Consider the following 13,851-nt stretch of genomic DNA (forward strand, 5'->3'; position numbering starts at 1 on the left):
CTCCATATGTTCTCCATGCATTATGGAGATGTTCTATCTTGTCCATAATTGTTTTTCTTAATATTTTTATTTATTTATCTTTAGAGGGGAAGGGAAAGAGAGTGGGAGAGAAATATCAATGTATGGTTGCTTCTCGTGCGTCCCCTGCCAGGAACTGGCCTGCAACCCAAGCATGTGCCCTGACTTGGAATTGAACCGCGATCCTTAGGTTCACAGGCCCGTGCTCAATCCACTGAGCTACACCAGCCAGGGCTCATAATTGTTTTGATGATTTTATAATGAGGATGTTTTGTTAGTCTCAGTGTCCAATCTTCCTGGTCACCTGATCTCATTTCTCCAGGAGTTTTGTTGTTTATGTGCACCCCCTTCTGTAGTTGAGTCTTGAGTGCTGCTGGACCTTTTGTGAGTAGTTACACTTTCATCATATGAGACAGTGGGGATAAACATTGACCACCTTGTGTGAGATGCTGTGCAGAGATTGCCCCTCAAAGTGCTGTTCTTACCAGGCTCTGGTTTCTGCAGGAATTTCCCTTTGGGTGTACCTGTTGTGTGGCTAGCTGAGTCAAGCTGTGTGGTGGTCTGAAGCTCACCACTGGTTTTCTTCATTCTGAATCCATTTGGGTGTGGTTTAGATACAGGTCACTGTCAGATGTTATATGTAATTGTCCCTGCACTGTCTGTGACGATTATACTGTTCACTGTTAGTGTTGGTGTCCACTGGACCTGTGTGTGCATGTGGGGGGCCAATCGATGTAAAAAAGCCAGCTGCTTCTTCCTTAAACCTACTGACAGCTCTGTAAAAGCACTGAGGCTCCATGAGCTCCACCTCCGCCTTTCATCTACTCTCCTTGGTCATCCCCCTAAGTCTTTTGGTGAGAGACTAAAAAGTGAGCCAAGGTCACATGAGATAGGGCTAGTGAGTCACACACCGGGCATGAACTTAATGAGGGAATAGTAGACCCTTTTTCAAATTCATATTCTTCATTCTCTGCCAGAGTCTTTAAGTTAAAACCTTCCAGAGGGCTCAGTTAGTAGATTCAGATCAGATAGAGCAAGCTCTTTTTTGCAGGAGCAAGTTCAGAAGTCCTTGACTCAAAGGAATAGATTGAAAAAGTCTCCTGTGAAGGCTGATGCTGGCCCAGCACGTAGGAAGAGACTAAGGTTTTATTCTAGGTCTAGACAACAGCCTCTTAGGGTCATACATTTTGAAAGTTCCCATTCTCACCCACTCTTCCATATGAACTCAGCAGGGGATCTGACATTGGGAAGGGCTGATCTAAACAGTTTCCCATTGGGGTGGTGTCCGAAAACCTCTAAGAGGTAAACAGGCACCTCTTCCTACTCCTGTGGTAGTGTGGGTTGAGACTGGGTTTGCCTCTCTGCAATGTAGCCAAGCAATCCAGCACTCACCAATGTGGTTTCCAGAGGGAAGTCTCCCCAGGAGACACAGTATGAAAATCTCAGCTCTGTGTAGTATCCAGTTCACTGCCAAACCAAGCAGGATGTGGCCCAAATTACCAGCCCAGTGCCACTCCTCTAATCTCTCCACACGGCCGGACTCAGCAAAGCAAACCCAAAAGTTTCAGCTTGGTGCAGTGTAACATCAAATGCAGCATGAAGCCAAAGTGTTCTGCCCTGTGCAGCTTCTCTGTACATCTGAACTCAGCAGGTTGTGGGGTACACTGACTATTCTCTTTTCCAAGCCATTCGGTTAAGTCACCTGATGTTTGTCTCTTCCTAAATCCTTCCTAGAAAAATACAAATCCTTTTAAATTCACTGTTGGCTGTAGCCAACTAACTCCTGCAGGACTTGAGTGCAGCAGTATGACCTTCCAGGCAGTCAGGGCCTTTATCATGAACCCTCCAGGCTGGTTCTATAATACTAGGTGCACTCTACACTGGAAGGGAGTTCTCTGAGTCTTTCAGTCTTTCAGTGGAAACTTCACTGATTCCCATTGCTAGGTACTACACAGATTCTGCTTCCCATCTCTGTTGTTGCAGGGAGAGCCTTACATGGGGTTAAGGCACCTTCCTTTTGGGGGGAGAGGTAGTTCTGCATTCATGATATCTATCTGGTTTCTCAGCTGCAATCACACATGTATGCAGGGGTTCTTCCCTTCCACGTCTAAACCCATCTCACCATCCCTATGTAAAAAAAATTCTCTAATCTGGTTATATTTTATACTTGTCAGTTTACAGTTGGTTGTTCATCTTGATTGCTTAACAATTCAGGTCTAAAGGTAGTTTGGGTGAAGGCATAAGCAGACACAGAATCCATCTACTTTGCAGTCATCTTGGAATCCACTTTTTAAAGCTATCTTTTTGAATTTACTCAAAACAAATTTACTCACTTCTTTTATATTAATAGCTACATTTTTTGTTTTGTTTTTAGTTTTTAGTGGCCTTCTTTTAAACGTGCTTATAGTTATCTCATTATCTCTCTGAAATCTCACTTTGATTCCCCGTCACCTTTTTTTCACTATCGCCCTCAAAAGCTTGCTCACAATTACCTTTGAGGGCTTTCTCTCTCTCAAAGTATTTTATGCAACCCTACTTACTCACTTTCTGTCCCCTACAGTGTTTCTTACCTTCGCACTCACAGTATTGCTCATGTTCCTGCTCATTATTTCTATTAAATTGTTTCTAAAAAAGTGTCTCTTGTCTCATTTACCCACCCCCTTCCATTTTTCCCTCAAAGTATCCAAAATCCTACATCAAAATTACTTTCATTATCTCCCTCACAGTTTTTAATTATATAATCTTTATTGTATTTTTCCATTACCATTTAGTCCCTTTGTACACTCTTCCCCGAGCCATTAATGCCCTGTGATCCAGTCCGAGAGTCCTTTTCCTTTTTTGCTCAATTTCTCAACCCCGTAGCCTTCCTCCTCCCCACTAGATGTCGCCTGTTCTCCATCTGTGATTGGAGAACGTCTTGGCCACCATGATTAATGCTGCAATAAACATAAAGGCACATATACATTTGTCTCTGTTTTGCTTGTTAGTTCCATTTGTCTGATAGACTCTACGTGCGAGTGAAATCATATGCTACTTCTCTTTCTCTGTCTGGCTTATTTCACTCAGCATAATGTTCTCCAGGTTCACATACACTGTTGCAAAGGGTAAATTTTCTATTTATTTATTTTCATGGCTGAATACAATTCCATTGTGTAAGTATCCCATTGTTGTTTTAACCAACCATCTACTGATGGATACTGGGTTGCTTCCCTATCTTGGAGGCCGCAAGTAACGCTGCAATGAACATAAGGGTGCTTATGCTCTTTTGAATTAGTGTTTTGGGTTCCTTCAGATACATTCCCAGAAATGGGATTGCTGGTTCAAAGGGAAGATTCATTTTTAGTTTTCTTATGTATATTCATACTGCTTTCCACAGTGGCTGCAGCAGTCTGCATTCCCTCCAGCAGTGCCAAAGGGTTCCACTTTCTCCACATTCTGGCTAGCACTTGGTTTTTGACTTATTGATGATAGCATTCTGACAGATGTAAGATGGTATCTCATTCTGTATTTCTCAGATGATAAGTGATATTGAGCATTTTTTCATGTATATTGGCCAATTACCTGTATCTCCCCTTTGGAGAAATGCCTTCCTAAGTGTTTTTGGCCATTTTTTTGATTGGTTGGGATTTTTGGTATTGAATTTTGTAAGTGCTGCATGTACTTTTTATATTAACCCCTTCTCAGGTGTATCAGTGGATGTCTTCTCACATTCTGTGGATTAAAATGTTATTTTGTCGGTGATTTCCCTGGCCATGAAAAAACTTGTGGTTTGATATAGTCTCACTTATTTATCTCATAGAAAACTTTTATGGGGAATTTCTGAGATCTTGCTGCCTATGTTTGTCCTAGGATTTTTATAGTTTGGGGTTTAACATTTAAATCTGTGATCCATTTTGAATCTCTTCTTTAATTTTAAGTGATTCTACTTTGCTAAAGTAGTCTTGGTGGTATGTCGTTGCTTTTTGTCATTTTGATTGTGTCATGACAGTTTCTTCTGGCCTGAAGTGCTTTTGTTGGGACAATCATTGACATTTTTTCTGGGAGTAATTATCTTCCTTGTGGATATTTTTTATTGTTTCTTTTGAGATCCTTCTCTTTTCATTTTGAATATTGATCATTTTTATTGTGGCGTTGGAAAAATGTGGACCTCTTAGGGTTCCACATTTGGTGTGAACCTCTTAGGGTGTGGAACTCTTGGTGTGGACCTCTTAGGGTTCCTCTTGTTTGGGAGTCTTCATGCTTTCTGAACTTGTGTGCTTTATTGCTTCACCAGGTTGGGGAAGACATTGGTCACTAACTCTTGAAATAGGTTCTCAATCCCTTGCTGTATCTCTTCTTCTGGCACTTCCATGATGCAGATGTTGTTACACTTCACGTAGATCCAAAACTCCCTTAAACTAGTCTTATGAAAAAGAAAACTATTCTTAGCACTTATTTTCTCTATATATCTCTTCCTTTCTTTCTCTCTTCCTTCCTTCCTTCCTTTCTCTCTTTCTTCTTTCTTTTTCCCCCTTATTTCTTGCTTGCTCTAATTGAGTTTTTCCACTTTGTTTTGCAATAGCTTATTTGTTCCTCTGTTTCATGCAATCTATACTTTATTTCTTCTGGTGTTTTCTCGATATCACATATCGTATTTTCCACTTGTGAGAAATGTTTTGGTTTTTTCTATGCCTGTTCTCATGTTACAGTTCTATTTTTTTAGCATTCTTACATATTACCTTGAATTCTATATACAATAGACTGCTTACCTCTATTTTATTTAGTTTTTATTTTCTGGAGATATCACTGTTTTTTTTTTTTATTTGGAGTCCACTCTTTTAAAATTCTGTCTGTCTTTCTGTGTTTGTTTCTGTGTACTAGATAAATCTTTTATTCATTCTAGTCTATGTTGGGTGGCCTTATGTAGGAGGAATTCTGTAGAATTCAGTAATGCAATATTCTTGGTTTTCTTAGTTGGGTGTTCTAGGTATGTATCTTGTGTCAGTTATTTGGGCTTTATCCTGATAACTAAGTCTTTGTTGCTTATGGTTTGTGCATGAGATCAACCTTCAGGCTGTGTGTTAGGCTCAACTTTGACAAGGTGTGTGAGCTGCTGTACAGGTCATGATCAGTAAGCATTTGAAAGAGACGGAGATAGAGAGAGGGTGAGGGGGGGGAGAAAAATGAGAAATATACTAGTAGAAAGAAGAAAGCAATAGAAAAAAAGAGTAGAAAAGAAAAAAAGTGAAATTTGCCCTAGCATACTTTAGTGTCTACTGCAACATTCTTTAGATATGCCACTTGGAAAATTCATTAGATTCTGCTCTGAAGTAGTCTTAATTTGGCCCCCTTTTGTCTTGGTTGTGGGTCTTTGGGAGGAACTGTGGTGGGAGCCAGCTCCAGACATTCTCCGTGCCTGACCCTTGGGAAACTGTTTTAAACTACAAGCATTTCACAGTTTGTAGCTTCCTCTGCTGGTCATGGCTGTACCTGGTAAAATCTAAGCTGTGCTCCAAGGTTGGCTTTTTACTAGTTCTAGGCCCTTTGGAATGTAAGCAAATATTCTGAAGCACATCAGGAGTTATTTCCACCTGCTTTTGCTCATCTGCTTTTGGTTAGTCTTAGTCATTTAGAGAGTGTCTGGCAGAATCAGGAAGATGGGGCTAGCACATATTCAGTTATGAGGAGGTGACTTTTAGTCCTATGGGAAAGTGCTGCGTGCTGTCCCTTGCCTCTGAGCCATTCAACAGTGCCTGTCCTAAATTTTGCTCTGAACTTTGCCAGGCAGAGCTTCTAGACATCAGGCAGATGGGGCCTTTTGATTCCAGAGGTCAGGTTTACCAAAAGTGTAGAGTATGGCTTTATGGAATCTCCTGTGAGCAGGCAGTTCTAGTACATTGAAAGCAAATGGGCTTGCCCCTAAAGCTAGTCCTGATCCCCACCCTGAGTCTGCCCTGAAAAAAATTTCCCTTAACCTATGTCACTAACTTGTTAGAGGAGCTTATGATTTCCAGGGTGAGCCAAGACCATTGGGTAAATTGTTTTTTCCCTGGCTATTGCTAATCAGAGAAGAAAACATCATCCAAAAAACATAGAGAGTGTTGTACCAAAGAAAGACCCATTACAGGCACTCTTGCGGGCTGTCCTTTTAGCCTTTCATTAGACCCTGAAACCTCCAACTCTTTTCACGTTACTTTTTTTGCACCACCCTCCCTCTGCTGATGCCCGACGTGACTGGCTAGGAAGAAAAAAAAATTGTTTCTCCTTGACAGACATAAATCTTGCTATTTTTCAGGTCTACATGGGTGCCTGTTCCTGGCTCTCATGCTCTAGGTTGTAGATCCAGGCTTGGGCTTCAGACCCCACACTTCTCAGAGATAACCTCCCTACACACATTTGAGATATCTTTTCAAAATTTCAGTTGTTGCCTGTAGGAGCAGGGTCAGCACTTTAAATGTCTTTGCCTTTTCTACAAGTTTTGATGTGGCTTCTTCTACAAATCCTTGGTGATAGGACTGTTGTTCTTCAGCTACTGTTTAGTTGGATATTCAGGGTGATTGCTTAAAAATTAGTTGCATTTCCTGTTCAGTTTTGAAAGGAGGTGATTTTTAAGGTCAACCTACTCTATTGCTCCTTGAAGGGTCTTTACATTCACAATCTTCTCTATGCTATACCTCCACTTTCTCTTCGTCACTCCTTCACAGTCTGTCTGACAGTGCTTTCACCCTCAACCTCACCTGTTGCCCCACCATATTCTTAAAAAAATTGTTACTCTCTTCTCAAAAACATTTCTCACAATCTTTGCTATCCTTTTTTCCATTCTCTCCCTCACCCTCCAACCCATGTCTGTCTTTCTCTCCTTTACAGGAATTTTTACTCTCTCACAATTGTGCTCAACCTCCCCCTCAACATGCCTCTCAAAATCTCATTTTTTCTCACTGCCTTTAAATTTTTTCCTTATAGTCAAACTCCCAAAATATGTGTTCCTCTGACTTATAAACTTTTCACGTTTACTCTCAGATTTTACTTTTAAATCCCCCTGACATTTTTTGCAAGCTGCTGATCATAATCTTCTGCACAATCTCTTAAATGCTTTTTCTTAAAATCACCCTCACACTCCTTCACACAATCATCCACTGTGCCTTAGAATTTTTTGAAAAATTATTTATCTTAAACTTTTTCCTTACCTGCTACTTCACAACTCCATCATTCTATCTGTACCCTGTTTCCAAACACTTTCTTACTATTCCCAGTACCCTCTTCTCCACAATTTCTTTCACAATCTCTTGCAGTTTTTTTACCCTCAATCTAACACTCTATCTCAGCATCTCCCACATTTGTTTCAACAGAGTGTCTCTCACCTTTTTCTTGAAATCTTTTTAGCCTTTTTCTTACAATCTCTCCTAAAATCTTGCTAACAACTTTACTCACTTTCCTTTTTTACCATTTCTCTTAGTATTTTGGTCAACTTTTCTCTTGCAATTTCTCAAACCATGTAACTCACACTTACTTTATTTTCCTTTCCCCATTGTTCTCATATTTTTTCTCATTTTCTCTAAGAATTTTTTCTTATATAGTCTCTTAGTTTCTTTCTTACAATTTCTTTCACCGCTGTTTTCAAAATGTTTCTGAATCATTTTACATTTTTTTCTCACACATCTTCTTATTCTCTTTCATAAATTATTTTACCATCTACCTTCAATCTCTTTTACATGTTCTTGTTTTCCTTCCACACAAGCTCTCTCACCACCTTCCTTGGTCTTTTTATTACAATTATGATCAACATTCTGTTTCCTGTTTCCCTCATATTCTCACAATGTATCTCACAAGCTAGTTTACAGTCACCCTCACACTACTCTTACCCATCCCTGTCAAATTTTCTCATAGTTCCATCACAACATTTCTTAGCATATATCTTATCTTTAGCATATGTCTCACCCTTTAACTCCCAGTCTTTCTCACATCTTCTTTTACTTCCTCACATTTTCAAAAGTTCATCAACTTTCCTAAACCTATCTTTCTCACTTTCTTCCTCACATTGCCTGTGACCCTCTATCACACAATCTTTCTTGGGTTGTACCTCAAAATATTATTTACAATTTTTCTTGTTTTCTACATCACAGTCTCCCTCAAAATATTTATCTCACTCCTTAAATTTATCCCTCTCCGAATAGTTTCATTCTCCTCTTTACAATATTTTTTTCTTTTATTTTTGTTGTTCAAGTATCTGGAGAGCATTACAATATTTTTCTTACCTTCTCTTTCAACCTGTCCCAATCTTTTTCTTCCTTTCCCTGACCTACCTTTTAAAATCTTCCTCAGTCTACTTTAACACAACTTTTTTCACTTTCTCATTCACAATCACTCTTAATTTTGGTCTGTCACTCTCTGTCAATCTCCACAGAAAATTCTCTCATCCAATTTTTATGAACCTTCTGTTCCACAACTTTTAAGCATTTGTATATCATTACCTGCATGATTTATTTTACAATCTTTCTCATCCTCAAAATACAATACTCACTTTTACAGTATTTCTTTCCCTCTTTTTCTAATTCACCCTTCCAATATTCATCATAATCTTTACTCACAATTTTCTCTACTGTTTCCCTCTCTCAAAATCTCCATATTTTCAACTTTTTTATATAATTTTAGCCACTTATTACATTCCCCCCATCTTCTCTCTCAATCTCTCTTTTAAACTGTTTGACACATACATTTCTTTCTTACTCTCTTTCTTACAATAAACCTCACTCTCTTCCTCACACTTGTCATCATAATTTCTCTCACTAATTTCCTACATTTTATTTTTACATCATCCAGCACATTATTATTTTAATTTATAACTTTTCCTTAAAATGTACCTTCAATTCTAACTCACAAACTCTGTGACCCTCTCCCTAACCCTGGTTTTTACCCACTTATTTACATTCCCTCTATCAATCTTTTTCACCTTTCTCCTTACAACCTCACTGATAATTACTTTCAGTTTTACCTGTAATCATCCTCAAACATTTTACACCATGTCTCTCAATTTATTCTCCTCTCTCACACTATCTCTTCCTTCCATTTTCACAACCTCTTCTACATTACCTTTCTCTCAATATTCTAGCATAATATATGTCACAGTCTTCCAATACCATTCATTTTTGTAACAATTTTCTTAAAAACTTTTCCAACTATTATCTTACACTTCCCCTTAGAATTTCCTTTATTCTTTCTTTCAACCTATCCTCACAAGCTTCTCTACTCTTTCTGCCATTGTCTCTTTCACAAATTCCCTCACAATCTTATTTGAATTTATTACTGTTTAATATTTTGATGTCACATCTGTCTCACAAGGTTTCTTAACTTTCCGTTAACTGTTTTTACCCAACTTGCTTTGAAAATATCCCATGTAATCACTTAGGCAATTATCATCTCAGTTTTTCTTCGTTCTCTCTCATAATCTTAATATTATGTCTTTTTCTTAGTCTCAGTCTCCTCCACACTACTCTTTTTTTTCTTTTTATTACAATCCTTCTCACCATCTCCTTTAGCCTTTCTCTAACAATTGCTGTTTTTATCTTTGTCACAACCTACCTCTTTGGGTCACACTTTTTTGACAAAATTTTTAATGCTCTTCCCTTACAATCTTTCCATACATTCCCACTCAAGCTATTTTACAACTACCCCACAATGAACAAAATCCTTTGATTGATAAAGCTTCTCACAATCTTTCTCACCCTCTCTCTTATAATTGTAATTGCAATCTTCCTCAAACAGTCTCTCAATCACCCCGTCACACTCTACTTCACAATGTCCCTCAAAAACTCTCTTACCTTTTTTCTTACAGTATTCCTTACAATTCACTTTATTCTCTAAATCATCACCTTCCTGAAAAACACACTATTCTCTCCTTTACACACGGACCAGCTCTTTTCAACAAACTTTTTATAATCTCTCTCAGAATGAAGCACAGATTTTGCCTAATATCTATCAATTTCTACCTTGTTCTCATTATTCTCTTTATTCAAATCTCATTTACAATCTTTTACATGCTCTTAGCACACTCACCCTCTTCAACAATATGGATCAGAGAATCTTCTTCACATTATTCTTAATCTCTACTAACCATCTCTCTCACTCTGACTTACCACCATCCTTATACTGTTATGCAACTTCCTTCAACGTCTATTTTTATTCTCCTCTTCATTTTGCATTTCACCCCCTCTCTCTCCTTCTTCGCCACTCACTCTTACAGTTTTCTCACCCTCTTCCTAACTTTTTTTGTCACTGTCTCCCTCGACATCTTTCTTTAAATCTTGCTTTTTAACAGTATGCCTCAAAATACCTGTCATTCTCTTCCATAGTAAAAATTCAATCACTCTCATTCTCCTCATTTTTTTTCTGCCACTATCCTTCTCTGAATTTTTCTGAGAATGTCTTCATCACCTCTTTCTCACAACAGCACATTATATAATCTGCAAAATGTCATTAACTCTCCTTAAAATAAAATTCAAAATTCTCACGGTTTTCTTCAATTTCACTTCTGAAGAAAAGGAAGGGAAATTTAACTTCTGAACTGAGCCTCTCTCACATTTTTCTTCTTTTTTTAATGTATTGAATTTATTGAAGTGACATTGGTTAATAAGACCATATGTAACTCAAATTTACATTTCTATAATTCATAACCACATATTGCATTTTCTGCTGTCTACCCAAATGCTCACCAAAGTGAAATCATTTCCATCACCATATATGAAGCACTTAACTCTTTATGCTCACCCACCCAACTTTTTCTCTGATAAACACCATACTGTTGCCTATGTTTATAAGTTCTTGATTGCCTTTTTATTTTGTTTCTGTTTCTTACCCTTTGGGTTAGTTGTTACTTTCAGATTTATAGCTTGTCTTATAACTGAGTAGTATTTTACTGTTTCTGTCTACCACAAAGCCTTTGTCTAACAACCTACCAGAGGATAGATACTTCAGTTGGTTTAACGTCTTGGCCACCATGATTAATGCTGCAATAAACATAAAGGCATATATACATTTGCAAATAAATCTTTTTACACTTTTGGGGTTTATGCACAAAAGAAAAGTGTACGGTTAATATGGAACTCTACCATCAATGTTTTTGAGGAACCTCCATAAAATTTTTCATAGTGTCTGAAACGATGAATTTTCACCAGCAATGAATGCAGGTGCCATTTCCTGTACCACACTTCACCACGTGTTATTACTTACCTCCTCAAAAATATCCAGTCTTCACAATGTTCATAGCAGCACAATTTACAATAGCCAAGTGCTGGAAGCAACCTAAATGCCCACCAGTAAATGAGTGGGTAAAGAAACTGTGGTATATTTACCCAATTGGGATACCACATAGCGGAAAAAAACAAGGAACTCCTGCCCTTTGCGACAGCAAGGATGGAACTGGGGAGCATTAGGCTGAATGAAATTGCCATAACCAGCTTAGAGCAGAGGCCTCTGATTGAGGGCAATTGGAGATTAAGAAAAACACAACAGGACACCGTTTAAGGAAAAGCAGGGGCCCGGTGGAAAATTGTCCTCGGTTGGAGAGACAATTACCATGAACATGGTCTCCGCATTTATTTTCTAGGGGTCGGTTACAGAAAGCTCAAAGGATCTTTGCAGACTTGGGGAAATGCTGAGGGCAATGATTGTTCTGTTCCCAGGCCATCTAAATGATAAATTTATCTTCTGCAAAAGTTACAGTCATGTCCAGCTGAAGCTTGCAGTTATCTATTTCATTCCCAATCCCCCATGGGTTCTGGATGCCAGCTGCCCTCTGCTGATGGCTTTCTCTGCTTTGCAGGTGCAAAGTGTCAAGTGTGGCTTTGCTAGGATTCAACCTGTGCCTTGATGCCAGCCTTCACAGTCCTCCACATGAAATAAGCAAGGCAGTGAAAGACAAATACTTATCATCTTACCTATAAGTGGAACCTAATCAACAGAACAAACAAGCAAGCATATGTAATCTGAACCATTGTAGAACAAACTGACAGTAACCACGGGGGAGGGAGGAAAGGGATAATGGGGAGGAAATAAGGGAAGGCCCATCAAGGAACCTGTGTAAAGAATGCACGGTTAAAGCCAAAGGGGGCAGGCGCAAGTGTGGGAGGTGGTGATGAGTGGGGTGGGGGCTGAGGTGGAGTGAAAATGGAGACAACTGTACTTGAACAACAATAAAAAAGTAAATACATAAAATTAAAATTCTCCGTTCTTCAGCTGTGAGATGCTATTTCATATTAGTTTTATTTGCTTTTCTTTGAAAGCTAGTAAAGCTGAACATTTAAAAATATCTTTCTTGGACAGTTTTGTGTCTTTTGACAGAAGCAATTTTTTATGTCCTCTGAGAGTATTTTATTTTCTAATGATTTTATTTATTAACTTTAGATCCAGAAAAAAGAGATCGATTTCTTTCTCACTTGTGCATTTACTGGTTGATACTTGTATGTGCCCTGAGCAGTGATTAAACTCAGAACATTGGCAATCCTGGATAGTGATCTAACTGGCGAATCTTCCCAGCCAGGGCCTCTGCCTATTTATAAATCGTATTTTGTTTATTATTTGGTATCGAATGGTGTAAGTTCTTTATGTATTTTTTATGTTAATCCCCTGCAGATCTCTTAATTGTAAATATGTTCTGTCACTCGGTTTGTTGCCTTTTAGAAATGTTTATTTATTTGTATACTTTTTTAATGGTCAAGTACAGTTGTCTTCACTTCCAACCCATCACTCCCCCCTACGCCTGCCATCCCTACTCCCCATGCTTGATACTAACCCTCTTTGGTTTTGTCCATGTGTAACTTGTACATGCTCCTGAAAACCATTATCCCTTTTACTCCCATTCTCCCCTCCTACCTCCCTTCTGGCAACTGTCAGTTTGTTCTTTATTTCTATGTCTCTGGTTGTATCTTGATTGCTTGTTTGTATTGTTGATTATGTTCCACTTGAAGGTGAGCTCATATGGCATTTGTCTTTACCGGCCTGGCTTAGTTCACTTAGCATGATGCTCTCCATTTCTACCCATACTGTCACAAAGGGCAGGAGCTCCTACTTTCTTTCTGCTGTGTGCTATACCATCATGTAAATGTACCATAGTTTTTTGATCTATTCATTTTCCAATGGACCCTTAGATTGCTTTCAGTGCCTGGCTATTGTAAACTGTGCTGCTATGAACCTTAGGGTGCACAGGATCTCTTGAATGGGAGTTTCAGTGTGTTTAGGGTATAATCCCAGCACTGGAATTGCCGGGTCAAGAGCACTTCCATTTTTAGTTTTCTGAGGAAATCCCATACTGTTTCCCAGAGTGGCTGCTCTCGTCTGCATTCCCACCAACAGTGGGTTCTGTCCACTAGGGCTCCGTTTTCTCACAACCTTTCTCAACAACATTTGTTGTATGTTGATTTCTTTATGATGGCCATTCTTACAGGTATGAAGTGTGATCTCATTGAGTTTCTACTTTGCATTTCTATGACTGGTAGTGATGCTGAGAACCATATGCCTGTGGATTCTTTGTATGTCCACTTTGGAGAAGTGTTTGTTCAAGTCCTTTGCCCATGTTTTTAATTGAGGTTTTTCCTAGACAGAGTCCTGTGAGTTCTTTATGTATTTTGGAGATTTAACCATTGCCCGAGGTATCATTGGCAAATACATTTTCCAGTACAGTTAGTGCTCTTTTCACTTTAATGCTGTTTCTTTAGCCATACAGGGGCTTTTCAATTCTATGAGATCCCATTTGTTTATTCTTTTCCTCAAGTCCCTTGCGCAAGGGGACATTTTGATGAAATATTGCTGCATGGAATACTTGAGATTTTCCTGCCTACCTTTTCCTCCAGGACTTAGATG

Source organism: Sturnira hondurensis, unplaced genomic scaffold, assembly GCF_014824575.4.
Source record: "Sturnira hondurensis isolate 20B ecotype Veracruz unplaced genomic scaffold, ASM1482457v3 Scaffold0000033, whole genome shotgun sequence".
NCBI lineage: Eukaryota > Metazoa > Chordata > Mammalia > Chiroptera > Phyllostomidae > Sturnira > Sturnira hondurensis.